The sequence below is a fragment of the Triturus cristatus genome, chromosome 7, assembly GCF_964204655.1.
Source record: "Triturus cristatus chromosome 7, aTriCri1.1, whole genome shotgun sequence".
Taxonomy (NCBI): Eukaryota; Metazoa; Chordata; class Amphibia; order Caudata; family Salamandridae; genus Triturus; species Triturus cristatus.
The window spans coordinates 791,927,806-791,942,039 of NC_140590.1; the positions used below are offsets into that span (position 1 = coordinate 791,927,806).

Below are 14,234 nucleotides of genomic sequence, written 5' to 3' on the forward strand. Positions count from 1 at the left end.
GGTCTTCCAGCATTTCAAGTGTTTTCTGTTGGGGTAGGCTCGTATAGAGACTCTCTATATCGAGTCCAACTAGTAGTATTTGTTCTTCTGAGTAGGTTTGTTCTTTCAGGAGATTTAGTAGGGTAAAAGACATTAAAAAGTTCTCGATGGAGAAAATGCACCCATACAGCACAGAAGACTACAAGGCCCCAGATACCATGTCTGACAACAACTCCACGGGTGGGACCTCATCAGATGCCTCAGATTGGAGCAGCGATTATATAATCGTGCCAAGAAGAAACAGAGGACAATACAAACGCCAAAACCGCCAAACACCTGGCACACACCTTACTATGGAAACCAATAACAACCAGGGGCTTTCCAACCTTTTAACCCAAACTACAACGGATGGATGAACCCATTCTTTCCAGGTTCACCACCGATGGGACCACCTATGCGGCCTCCGATGGGCCAGAACTACACACAAAGACCGCCTTTTTTAGGGAGAGGCCAGGTCAACCAAAGAACCAGACGAAAAGCGGTAACTTGGATGGACCAGGAACGACAGGTTCACACAAGGAGCATGACCAGCGCAAAACCAGGAACGAGCACAATAGGCTTATAATCAACTTAACAGATACCGTGCTAACAACCTAACAAGAAAATGTCCTAAACAAAGGCCTTGGATATGTCCCAACCCCTCCTCTTGACACTTTTAAACTCCAATGCGAAATGGTAGGTTTTTGCAGGACACTGAAACTGAAAGCTTTCTTTAACAACCAGGAAGAACAAATCATAGAGGGAGACACCAAATTATGCCGCAAATCCACCTTTTGCCCCATGAATCACCAAATACCTATTGAAATACAAACCTTCGAGCAGGCAGTAATGAAAGAAATAGAGAACCTAAAAGACCACACAAAAAAACCCTTCATGAACATCTCGAGGCCAGAACAACAGGCTCTTGACGAATTACGTCATAATGGGGAATTAGTGATCAAACCGGCAGACAAGGGGGGGCGGCATTGTCATACTCAAAAAAGAAAGTTATAAACAACAGTGTCTGGAACTATTATCAGATGAGAAATTCTACAAGAAAATTACCATAGATCCTACAAAATGCCTACAGCGAACCATTGAACTAATGGTCAATGAGGCTGAGCTGAATAACTGGATCTCAAAGAATGAGGCAGATTTCCTGACAACGACAACACTAAGAGTACCCAAAGAACGAAAACCACCTCCAGGACGCCCAAATGTATCAGGGATCGGTTCTGTCTTAGAACCACTCTCACAATTTGCCGACCAATACCTAAGACCACTGGTTCAAAGAACACCAACATATCTGAAAGATACAAGAAACTTACTAAATCTCCTGAAAGAACAAACCCACTCAGAAGAACGAATGCTACTAGTCGGACTCGATGTAGAGAGTCTCTATACGACCCTACCCCAACAGAAAACACTTGAAACTCTGGAAGACCTACTTTTCAGTGAAGAATGGGATTTCAAAACACCAAGACACTTTGTCCTAGAGTGCTGCAAACTAGCTCTGACAGAGAACTATTTCGAATACGACAACATGATGTACCAACAATGCCACGGCACTTCAATGGGCAGCACATTCGCCCCAAGTGTAGCCGGACTATATGTGAGTAACTTTGAAGACACATACATAACAAAAATCACCAACCCCTTCCTACCGAAGATACATTTTTGGAAACGCTACATAGATGATATCATTCTGATTTGGAAGGTAACAGAGACACTCTAACTGACTTCCACAGATGGATAAACACAAGAGGTGAGTGCCTCAAATTTACCTACACTGCAGACAATAAAAAACTTGATTTTTTGGACATCACCATCTACATTGAGAATGACATGATTAAAACCAAGACTTTTTTAAACCAACTTCGAAAAACAACCTGCTCTCTTACAATAGTTTCCACCCTCGACCACTCAGAGACAACCTCCCATACAGCCAGTTCCTACATCTGAGACGCAATTGTAGTGAACTAGAAGATTACAAAAATCAAGCGAGGGATCTGAGCGTGAAACTCAAAATACGAAACTATCCAGAAAAGACAATAAAGAGATGTCAAAAGAGGGCAAGAAACCAACCGAGAGAGAGCCTTCCCGAGATTACACCAAAGGAACTGCCCAAGGATTTAGTAACCTTTGTCAGCACATACAACATAGACTCGAATGAAGTCAAAAAGATTGTCAACAAAAACTGGAGGATCTTAACATCAGGATCACTGAACTGGCCAAAGCCAAGATTCGCCAATAAAAGGACTAGAAACCTAAAAGACATCCTAGTCCACACAAGACCGCCACAACCAACGAGAAACGAACCCATCCCGAGACTTTGGGATCTACACCCAATTGTGGGAGACTTTCTGTGCGGCTCATGCTCTGTATGCAACCTAACCACTGTTACAAAAACGATTCAACTGCTACCCAATTTAAACTGGACTATGAAACACCACACTAACTGCAACTCCACACATGTAATTTATATGATACATGTCCATGCACCCTACGCTACATAGGGATGACAGGCCGCAAAATAAAACAAAGAATTTGTGAGCACAGGAGTAATGTAAAGTGCAAAAAGAGCACTACAAAGATGAGTAACCACTTTATAGAATTTCAACACTCAATCAATGACCTCAAGTGGATAATCCTGGAAACTCTACAAAACAAGAGTCACAATGCAGAACAAATACTCTTTGAAAAGGAACAGAGATGGGTCCACCGTCTCAAAACAAATACACAAGGCCTCAATGATAATATTCCATGGCTAAGTTTGGGGAGCTAAACCCCTAACATATGAATCACAAAGTAGATATAGCCACATGAATAATTAAAAAACATCTAAATAAACATCCAGTAAAAATGGTCTTAAAAAACTTAATAATAACCTCCTCATAATAAGTACAAACCCTCACCCTAGTAACCATGATGATCACTTTCTAGTCTTTCTCCCATTTCTATCCCCTGATACAAATTCACCATAGTTCCCTCGGCCAACCATATCCAGGTTGCCAAGGGAAGAGCCAGCACAAGTCGCGCTGCACCCTGCTGAAGGTATTACATGAGGAGACTCGAGGAAGACATCGAAACCGTAACGTATTATCCACACCCTTGACCTAATTGTATTTTTTCAACCTTTTCCTCTAGCAGACAATATTGCTCACTGGCAATCTGAGGAAGTCCGCACTGGAGGACTTTCAAGTACGCCCGCTATTTTAACACCACATGTAGTGGATTTTAAAAAATAGCGTCACCCACCACTACCGGGGTTTCAATCACTGCTACACAACCCTGTATTGCAAACATATAGACGAGCGATTAAGACTTTCTAGTACCCAGAGGAGGCACATAATCCTATCCACCAACTGCATGCTTTAAATAATCAGCGCAATTCAAACGAAGCCATTCACGGCTTGAGGCATACAAGCTTTTCGTCATCAGTCACTCCGCAAAGAATAGCACTAACACCGCCTGTTACCGGATACTAATATATAACGGACTCATTTTAACACCACACGTAGCGTATTTTTATAAAACAGCGTCACTCGCCACTACCGCGGGTATTTTACCCGGTATCGTAAGCGCACATACGAGCGATTAAGCCATTCCGGAACCCATAGGAGGCCCGTAATCTCACCACTACCGTATGCTTTAAATAGTCATCGCGGACAAAACAAAGCCGCTTACGGCCTGAGGCATATTAGCTTTTGGTCCTTCGTCACCTCTTGAAGGATAGCATTAACACCGCCAGTTACTGTATACTATTATATAAGATAGTCCAAAACCCTAAAGAAGCATGCAACCTCACCACCAAGCGCTTGCCTTAATATCCACAGCACGCTACAACTAAGCCTTATTCCAACTTGGGGCACATAAGTAATACATCATTGGGCATTGCCTCCACTGGTAGAACGGCAGTAACACCACCATTCTCTGTATATTTCTGCAATGTCCATTATCACAGATGGACTGAATTCGAAGGCTCTTTAAACTCCTAATCCCACTACATCAGGGACAGCTAGATTTATACAGATTCTCACTCATTAGTCAACTAGTGTTACCTAAACATAGAAGACTACGATACTCATACTAAGCGCGCTCACATCCAACAGACAAAAAGAATTGCAATACACCGGATAGGACGCACCTTTAGAGAATTGAAAATTTGCCAGCTTAAAGATGTGCCATTTTATAGTCAACTTGAAAATGTGCTACTCTCACTCTCTAAAAGACTAGCTATTTCTGAGTACTACTGAATGTAAAGAATTGCCATTTCATAGTTACTTACTTTCTCACAAATTCTTCATTGAGACACAACTTAGGCCTATGTACACAATGTTAGCTTAACATTAAGAGACAGCATGTATTTTATTTGTGTTTTTTATGCTCTTCAAACTTTTAAAGACTGGAAGCATGACATCCCTATATGTTTCCTTCCCCCCACTTACTTCATACAGGTACATATTGACCATTAGAAAACGGGATAAATATACCCCGATTTTAGTAAAACTGTAACAATATACAGACTTCACCTTCTACACAGGTCCTGAAGAAAGCCCCCTGACCCACCTGGGCAAACGAAGGGCTGAAACATGTCGACCTTACCTTGGACTTTATAGTGCGTAAGACTGATAATAAGTCTACACAAGCATAAAATTGTTTTTTAAGACAATCGTGAACCTAGACCATTAAATAATTTTAATTTAGGTTAACATGACTTTTTTAACATCACACCTAACTTCACCTCACCATAACACTTTCACCACTTATTATTTTTTCGTTGATCACTACTGTAATAACCAGTGGTTCTCCTCCGGATGGAGGAAGCATACAACAAAGACTAAACCCTATGATGATGCTGTCACGTTTTTAACATAGGGCGGAGAACCAAGATATACCACCTCACGATTTGAGTACGTGAATGAGAGTTTTTTATTGAATATCACGACGAATGTTGCAGACCCTGGTTACTCAGGTCAAGTGATCCATTCCTAACTGATTTTTGAATAAGCTGTACCCTTTGCAGGACATGGAGAATACTATTCCGGAGTCATTTCATGTTGACTCTATTGTGGCCAGTCTGGTGGGGCGTCCGTCCATGGCTGAGGATAATGTCCTGAAGTATGTTGTGGATAAGAAGATTGATTCGTCTTTGAAGAAGGCCTATGCGGGGCCACATCTCGACATCCGTTCTAGGGTGTCTATTGCTTATGTCACACAATCCTTACTGTCTAACTTTATGTTCTTATTCGCAGCCATGCAGGAAGGTGGTGAGTGCCCTGAGAGACCATGGGGCGTCAGTCTGAGTTCCTCTTTGATATTGCCTTTGACTCTGTTCGTGCTTTGGCCTTGGGATGTGGTGTGTCCATTGCCATACAAAACTTGTTACTGAAAGGACGGAACACTGATGCGATTGCCGTTTACTCAGGGGCGGCTCCTCCATGTGGACGGAGGAGCGTCGCCCCACTGCTTTCTCGCAGTGCGAGAAGAAGAAACATAAAATGGTATTATAAATAAGGGTTTGGTTGGGGGCGGGAGAGGAGTGACTAGCCCAATGCTGCGGGCCCTGACTGTTTGGTCGGCCCTCGACCAAACCAGTCATGCACACTCTCTCTTTTCTCCATGTAGGCTGCATGTAGCCTACATGGAGAAAATGGCCTCCCCATGTCCCAACCAATCACAATGCTGCCATTGCAAAATTGTGATTGGCTTAAGGCAGGGGAGGGAGGCTGCCTGCTTCCTGTTCCGCAGGACCCGGCCAGGAGCTGAGACGGTGCGGGACCCAGAAAGGTATGTTTATTATTATTTTTTTAATTAACCACCCACTTGAGCCCCGAAGCCCAACCCTACTACCCGCCATTCATGCCAGCCGAAACTGCGTTTAGTGACCCTTGTCTTTTTGGGAAAGACCTTGAGGAGAAGTTGCACAAGGTATTCAAAGGTCGGAAACATTCCTTGTCTTTCTGGCATCAGCAACAGTGTAAGGAGTCATTCTTATTTAATGCTAAGTCTTTTTGGCAACCATCTCACCTGCAGAGGAGTTTGTTCAGGAACCAGAAGAGCCCGGGGAGGATTTCTAGTGGAGGTTTCAGAAGAAGCCTCCTCCCGATGGGGGTCCTGGTAATCAGCGTTCCTGACTATGCAGACACCCAACTTGTTACTGCTGGGGTGCTGGCAGAGGTTGGCGGGAGGTTGCATCATTTCCTGGGGGCTTGGCATCTCTCAACAACAGACCAGTGGGTTCTGGATGTCCTGGAGCAGGTTTACCGGATCAAGTTCATATCCCTTTCCCCTGCATCTGGCAAGATACGGACTCCGCTTCCAAAGGAGGTGTCGCGTCGTCAAGCCCTGTTGGACGGGGTTCAACACCTGTTTTGGGAGAAGGCGATTGTGCCGCATCCCGGTTGGAGTGGGGTCAGGGAACTTATTCTGTCATCTTCCTGGTGCCGAACGTCACGGGTGGCTTTCGGATTGTGATCAATCTCCGGGCCCCTGAACCGTTAGTCTGGAAAATTCCCTTCAAAATGGAGACTCTGCAGCATTGATACTGTTGATTAAGGCTGGCTGGGGGATGTCTACCTTGAATTTTCCAAAGTGTCATCTTTTTCCTGCCACCAGGAGGTCCTTTAGAGGGTCGGACTTCGATTCTGTTCTGGGCAAGGTGTTCCTGCCTGCTTTCCGGATTCTGCATCTGCATTCATTGTTGGGGAGGCTGTTGTCTCAGACTTCAGCGCCCCTGCTTCAGTGGTTGGAGTTGCAGGGGCACATGGCTGCTTCAGTGTTCACTGTTCCTTGGGCCACGTTGCATCTTCCCCTTTGCTGTGGCATCTTCACTGGTTTGTTTTGGGTTGGGGTGCAACTTTGGGTCGGTGGTCCGTGGGGGCTTGTTGGCAGGGCTCGGAGTCCTGCCGGTCCTCCAACTGGAAGGAGCTGTCTGCTGTGGAGCAGGCCCTTCGGTCCTTCCAGGATCGTCTGCTATGTTGCAATGTTCTGGTGCAGTCCAACAACACTGTGACTGCGGCTTAAGTAAATCATCAGGGCAGTACTAGCTGTCAGTTCTTGAATCTGGTGGCCAGTGTGATTGCAGGCCTCCCGTAGGAGGTCTACATTGTCTCCTTATTCTAAACTTTGGTCTTCTTTCGACTCCTAGTGTTCTGGGTTTGGTCTGGCCTCTACTTCGTGTCCTGTCTCAGATATTCTGCAGGTTTTTTTGGGACGGGTTCCACAAGAGTTATGCTTTGCTTACCCTGAAGGGCCAATGGGCTGCTAATCATGCTTTCTGAGATCCGGATTCCTTGCCCTCTACGGATGGGCTGTTGGTGTCCCTTCTGTTGTTCGTTCTTCTGTGCCTCCATGGGATCATTCGCTGGTCCTACGTGCTCTCCAATACTCTCCTTTTGAGCCTTTGTTGTCTGTTAATCTCAAGTTCTTGTTTTTTAAGGTGGCCTTTCTGGTGGCCATTACCTCGGCTCGAAGATTGAGTGAGCTTACTGCCTTGCGCTGTTGCCCTCCCCTTTTTGAGGTTTGTGGACGATGCTGTGATCTTATGTTTGGATCCTGGTTTTCTGTCTAAAGTGTGTTGTTCTAGGTTTCATACTTCTCAGGAGTTGGTCTTGCCTTCTTTCTGCCCTTCTCCTTCTTCTCCTGCTGATCAGTTGTTACACACTATCGATGTTAAACGTTGCTTTGCCGTGTGTGTTTTCCGACTGGTCGTTGGCTTTTCGATCTTCGGACACTCTGTTAGTGACGTTTGGGCTGGCTGGTCGCGGGAAGGGTGCTTCTCGGCTTACCCTGGGTCGTTGGATCAAGTCCGTTATTTCTTTGGCTTATCAGGGCTCTGGTTTGCCTTGTCCTTCAGGGTTGCAGGCCAATTCCACAAGGAGTGTCTCGGCTTCCTGGGCTGCCTTTCATGGGGTGTCGCTGGATGAGATCTGTTGTGCTGGGACTTGGGCTTCTGACTCTTCCTTTGTTAAGCATCACCAGTTGAATTGCGCCCTGAATGACCGTTTGAATTTTGGTTGTGGTGTTTTGCGTGCTGTGGAGTCTATTTCTCCCCCTTGATTCTGTTGTGCAATTAAACAATTCACTGTGGTGTGCTTCACTCCTGTGTACTGTCTGGTTTGTTTCTGGCGGTGTTCCGAAGGCCTTCGAGTGATTGGTTGCTTTGGTATACCTCAATTGTTATGACTGGATCGAGGAGGAAGGACGTAGAGGTAATGCTATGATTACTTACCGGTAATCCTCATTACTCTTAGTCCTACTCGTCCTCTACCCAGTCATGTTTAGGATCAGGCCTTTGTTGTGCTTGGTATGTCAGGAAGGGCTTTCTACTGGCTATGATGTTATAGCTCCTGGCAGGAGGATGGGTGGAGCAAGAGAAACAATGAGACAGAAGTACTTATGTGCACCCCATGGCATGCTTAAAGGGTAATATGCCATCACATGCCACACCCACTTCCCACTCCCAGGGTTGTATTGGGATAAAAAATAGGTCCGGGCACCCTAAAAAAAAGTGGTCCACACTTGCAGGTTGCGCCTTTTTGCAAAACATTGCATTAATGTTTTAAGTATTATGAAAAGAAGTATGGGGATGTTTTCCTAACTTCACTGAGATAAAAAAAATGCAAATATTGGCAGGACTCTTTGTGCACAGATTAGTTCACACTGGTGAACAACACTTGAATTTAAGTGAGGCCACTTCTGCTCACCCCCCTGCTCCTGCTCAATCTGCATACATTGATGGGCCTACTCAAGATACTGGGAATGTGTTTTTTGTACTTATGTCACATAGTCATCTGCATGTGCACCAGAGAAACAAAAGTACAATGGTAGTTTGGTAATTTGGCATTGCCCTTGGTGTGCAAAATTCCTGAAATTATGCTATTATGCCACGGTGTGTAATTACGTTCCGTTCATTACAAAAATTTAGCTCAAGGGCACGCGAAGGACACAATTGACAAAAATGCAAGTGGCTGCTGTTTGGGACTCTTGCTTTTTTTGTGCTATTTTTTTGCACCGATTGCGTCCTCGCTTTTTAAATGGACAAATTTGGTGCTAAATGCTGTTTTTGTATTTTATGTACGTAAGCATAAATTTTCTGAAATTTTGCACAATTATGCAAGTAAATTATACAAATTTCATACACCCCTATTTAAGTTAGGCATGATTCAGTCTTGGATGTCTCACTATCACTGCAAAGTGAACCACTTGAAGAGAGAATGTTTGCTGATCCCTCTTCCCTCTTCCAAGCAGCACTATCTATCAGCATATACTATCTTGGCTAAATGCCGCTAAATGTCTCTACTGCCAGCCCACATGACCATGATATCAGGACTCACAAATTTCAGCCAAAGAGACTTCCTTTAGTTGCATTATTTTCTAAATATTTAAGAATGCTTAAAATAAAGATAGTGGGTCTAGTTTCCTATACTTTTATCATCAATTTGAATGAGGGTAAAATAATTAGAATGGTTTTTCATCTTTGTTTATCACCATTTCTCACAGAAAATTGAGAATATTTGCAGTTATTCATGTATTTATGCACCGATTCCTTCAGCCATAGAAGTCCATGTTTTCCCTGTTCTGCTTCTAAATGTTTGATTCCCTTACTGTCAACTTCAAATGTGATCTTGGTACTTAGAAACTGCTTGGCAGAGCAGTGCACTAAACATCAGTAATCACTCCTAGACTCTCATGCCCAAGAACGACTGTCCCAAAACGAGAAAATCATTTTGTAGTTTTCTCAGAATGGTTCGTGCCCCTTTTGTGCTTTGTATACCATTTCTTAAGCATCTTCCATACCTTCCACTATTACGAAGTTGGCATGAGGTTCTTATTGTATCATTCACATTAATTCATTCTCATTTGTTTTACCCTCTTTTCAATATGTTCCCTCTTAAAAATCAACATGCCTCCATTTACGTCAATAGGGCCACCCTCTTTCTAAAGCTGCATTTCTCATTTAAATTTACCTTTCATTCACTTTAATGAATCTTCCTTTCAAATATCCGAGTTCAACCTCGTTCACGAGCCAACAGGCTGGCGAGTGTGTTGCATCCAGAGTCAAAACATGCTCTAGCGTCAAACAAAAAGAAGTACGTGGTAATAGGCAAAAAAACAGCAGGACGAACATACCTGTGCACATTTTCAGTTTTAGGCCCCGAAAGACTGCCTATCCCATTTCATCTGGAGCCCGGGTGTCACTTGAGGCTTCATACTTCCAGTGAACGCGGTGCTCACCGGTTACCTAGAAACGCGAGAAAAGACGTTCGGAGCTGTGGGGTTCTAGTGCACGCGCCGCTCTTGACCTCCTGACCTCTGCGCTCACCGTTAACCTAGAGCGCGATGTGTGTGGCGCATGTGTGATCGCTGAGAGGCAGTGTATTTGGCCCTATGCGGTGTCGTTTGCGGGAAGGGGAGGGTAGCTGGGATAGAACATAGAGTGCTGACGTGATATCTATCTACCTGTCAGCAAATGGCTAGCGGCTTGGAATATTCTTCAAGGGGACAGAGCCTCAATAACCATAAAACGCACATATCTCTACGGGCAAAGGCTACTGCGAAAGGACAGGTAATATAATAGCAAGTACAGTGGACGTTATCTCCGCCCGCCTCCGGACTACTTAAACCGTCTTCGCTCAGCACTTCCCATTAGCTGCCTGACCCGGGACCGGGAAGGGCCATCCATTCATTGTGCTTCTCGGCAAAGACCTGTCCAGGGGGCTCTGACGTTGGGTGTGTACCTGCGCCGCTGGAGTTTTTAAGGTAACCTCAAATGGGCGAAAGTCTTTCTCATCTGTCGGCTGTCAGAGCATGTAAACTGTAGGAGGCCCTGCGGTTTGGAAGAGTGGGTTAATGCCGCCCTGCCTATTGGCCAACTCCGATTTCTGTTGATATCACTGTAAACGCTCCGAACGTGCTCAAAACCATACGGGTAGCTGATTTCTAAATGTTTTTGGCAGGGTTCGTGCCACTGGGCGCCAAGGTCAAGGGGGTGCCCTCTGCATGACAGGCTGACACCGAGATAAGACCAGCCTGCAGACAGCTTTGTGTGCAGGGCATTTTCAGAAGATAGTTACAACAGCAAGATAAACTCTTGTGATTAATATGCTTGAACAAGAGATTTGTAATTTGTCTAGTCACCGTTTTGACTCACATTGCAGTAGCATAGAGGGTTGATGTCCCTCCTGCAGAGAACATGTGACGTGCAGATCACAGATTAGCCTTTTTTGTAGGTAGTAGGTTATTGTTTTTGTCACAGATCCTTTTGTTACTGGGAGTTCATAAGTAATAAGCCTTCTAATATGGCACAATGAACTATGAACTAGCATCAATTCACTGCATTCAAATTGAAAGGCATAGGTGTAGCACCTTATTGAACCTTATTGTCCCTCCTTTCAATCTTTCCTTATTGTAAGGTTGCTAACGAGGGTTCCTTTGGGTATCAACACAATGTTATTAGTAGGAGGCTCCAATTATTTTGTTATGTTTCTGGGGTGGATTTACTAACACTTTGAGCCTGGTTTGCATCACATAAGTGATGCAAACCTGGTGCAAAGTGTTTTGAGGCTAACTTTTCAGAACAAATTATGGAGTGCGTTAGACAGTACTGTAGCTCTATAGTAAATCAAAGTAGCACTGTGCTCCACTTTACGTCAAGGAAGCGTACCACCGTAAGTGGACAGTCGCATGCACTCACCCATGGACTTTGACGCTAATCCCTATCTACTAACTTTGGTAGAAAGGGACAGCAAAAAAATAAATGACACCTCCTCAGGTCATGCATATAGTTTGAGAAACAATTTAGTTTCTCCAAACCTTTCAAATTTGGCAGGCTTGCTGCACTATACAGCACACATATAAAATGGTAAAGTATTTAACCTTGTCAAAGCATAGAATTTTGTACTGGAAGGGTACCCTTGCATTATAACTAGGGCTCCCGGTTTTATGGTATTTACCTTTTTTGCCATTTCCGTCTGTATTTATCCATATTTATTTTTTGGTACTTTTATCTGTATTTATCCATATTTATTTTGGGTTTTGTGGTTTAATTGAGCTGAAATTAGTATTTTTCCACATTTATTTAACCGATAAATATGCACTCATGCTTGAATGGCAGGTTTCAGTGCTGCGAACACCTGCAGAAGCTAAATCAGTTCACTTATATGAAAATATGCAAATTTCAGTATCAACCTTGTTCATGTCTACTGCTGTTAAAGCCTCTTTACTAAAATTCCTTTCTGTTTTTTAAGCCCCTTATCAATCAATCCACACATCAATTGGCTTGGCAGTTATGGCAGACAGTATTTAGAATTACCCAAAAAGCAACCCGATTTCCATTTTGATCCACATTTAAAAATAGAGACAAGAAAATAAATGATTTCTGTCTGTATTTATCTGTAAAGAATCAGTAAAAATGGAAACCAGGGAGCCTTAATTATAACACCTAAGCTTGACCTCATGTAAACAGCTTTGCACTGTGGTGCAAGGGTGTGTTGCATTTGTGCAAAGCAACATAAGGAATGCCAGCACTAGAGGAGAGAGCAACAGCATACATCTAAGTAGATATGGTGTTGTTATGCTCTCTCCCCATCACACATTTAAGTACAGCAACTTTGGTTAAGGTACATTGTAAAAACTCAGTTAATCTGCTCATTTGTTTCTCCAGACCAAGCACTCTTAACATATAATGCCTACCAGAATAGATGACGCGGCTCTCACACCTTGCAGTCTTCCGTGTCTTAAGTAACATTTCCTATACATTGGTTTACACACTTGTATAACTAATCTCTCAAGTTACAATGAAAGAATATCATAAGGCTATTAGAGAGACATGGTTTGCATTTTATGCTGAAAAATTGATAATTTGCATAACTTCACCAGAGACATTTTCTCTATCATGAAGTCCTGGCATGTAAGACTCCGAGCCCATCTCTTCCTGGGGAATAAGTGCAATGAGCTGGCCAACCTTTTACTTAACAAAGTAGCATACACATACTCAACCATTCATGGGGCGTCCGGGGAGGAGTTTCCCACTGCTGGCTTTCTCAGCTTCACTCACAAGGAATATCTCCTATCTACTGTTGAGCTTCCTGATAAGGCCCAGTTCGAGGTACTGTATACTTCTTAAAATAAAATCTGGTTCCCCTTCGGATCCCGAGCCCCCGTAAATACTGAAAATGGTGGCTACTGTGTTAACACATATATTGACAGAGTTAATCAATCTGTCTGTCACGTCTGCATCAGTATGGAAACATGCAATGGTTATTTGCTGCTACAAAAGCCTACTTTGGAGGCATCAAAGATGGCAAATGAACTCCCATTTCAATCCCCTATTGCCCTGTGTTCTGCTCATCTCAGACTGGCCTAGATAGCTCAGGTTTGCTGTGCCAGGCACTCCTTTGGACAGCTGGCACCGAAATTATGAGTTTTTTTTACACACGTCACATAGTCATCTGCACGTGCGCCAGAGAAACAATGAGACAGAAGTACTTATGTGCACCACATGACATGCATAAAGGTTAATATGCCATAAGAAGCCACACCCACTTCCCACCCCCAGGGTTGTATTGGGATCAAAAATAGGCCCGTGCACCCTAAAAAAAAGTGGTCCACGCTTGCTGGTTGCACCTTTTTGCAAAACTCTGCATTAATGTTTTAAATATTATGAAAAGAAGGATGGGGATGTTTTCCTAACTTCTCTGAGATAAAAAATGCAACTATTGGCGGGACTCTTTCTGCACAGATTAATTCACACTGGTGAACAACACTTGAATTTAAGTGAGGCTACTTCTGCTCAGCCCCCTTGCCCCTGCTCAATCTGCATACATCGATGGGCCTGCCCAACAAGATACTGGGAATGACGCCTCTGCCCAGTTGGTTAAAAGGTAGGTAATAGAGGCCCATCTGCCTCCAGAAAGGCTGCTCATGTCCCCACTGGGCCGCTAGAGCATCTGAATAGCACAGACAAAGCCCAAATCGGCTACCAAGCTGCCCTAGAGTTGCAACTCAGATACCAGCCCATTGCCTGATGCCCACCTTACCAATCCGACCCTGCCCACCCCTAAATATTCCATTTGTTGTGTTAAGATGGAGAAACAGCATAGACAGAGGAATATTTAATTCATGTTTTCTGTTACTTTTGTTCATTTTCTACCATGTTCACCTCAAAGTGCAGTTTGCACAATACATTTTGGACCTGTTTCAGCGACTGCTCT

The 14,234-nt window shown here is 43.8% G+C and overlaps 1 protein-coding gene and 1 long non-coding RNA gene across 4 annotated transcripts in view; one reads left to right on the forward strand and one right to left on the reverse strand.

The window, feature by feature from the left end:
* The window catches only part of LOC146810581 (uncharacterized), a 250,969-nt gene extending 240,543 nt beyond the window's left edge, over window positions 1–10,426 (reverse strand). Inside the window, exon 1 of the long non-coding RNA XR_014966614.1 lies at window positions 10,153–10,426. This is a non-coding gene — a long non-coding RNA (uncharacterized LOC146810581). The remainder of the gene's footprint in view (window positions 1–10,152) is intronic.
* The window catches only part of FAXDC2 (fatty acid hydroxylase domain containing 2), a 162,699-nt gene that overhangs the window by 47,282 nt on the left and 101,183 nt on the right, over window positions 1–14,234 (forward strand). Inside the window, exon 1 of one of the 3 annotated variants that reach the window (XM_085617631.1) lies at window positions 10,542–10,782. The exons of the other annotated variants lie outside the window; for them this stretch is intronic. The gene's annotated coding sequence lies outside the window, so the exon portion shown is untranslated. Of the gene's footprint in view, window positions 1–10,541; window positions 10,783–14,234 lie in introns of those variants that run through there. 3 annotated transcript variants of the gene reach the window in all.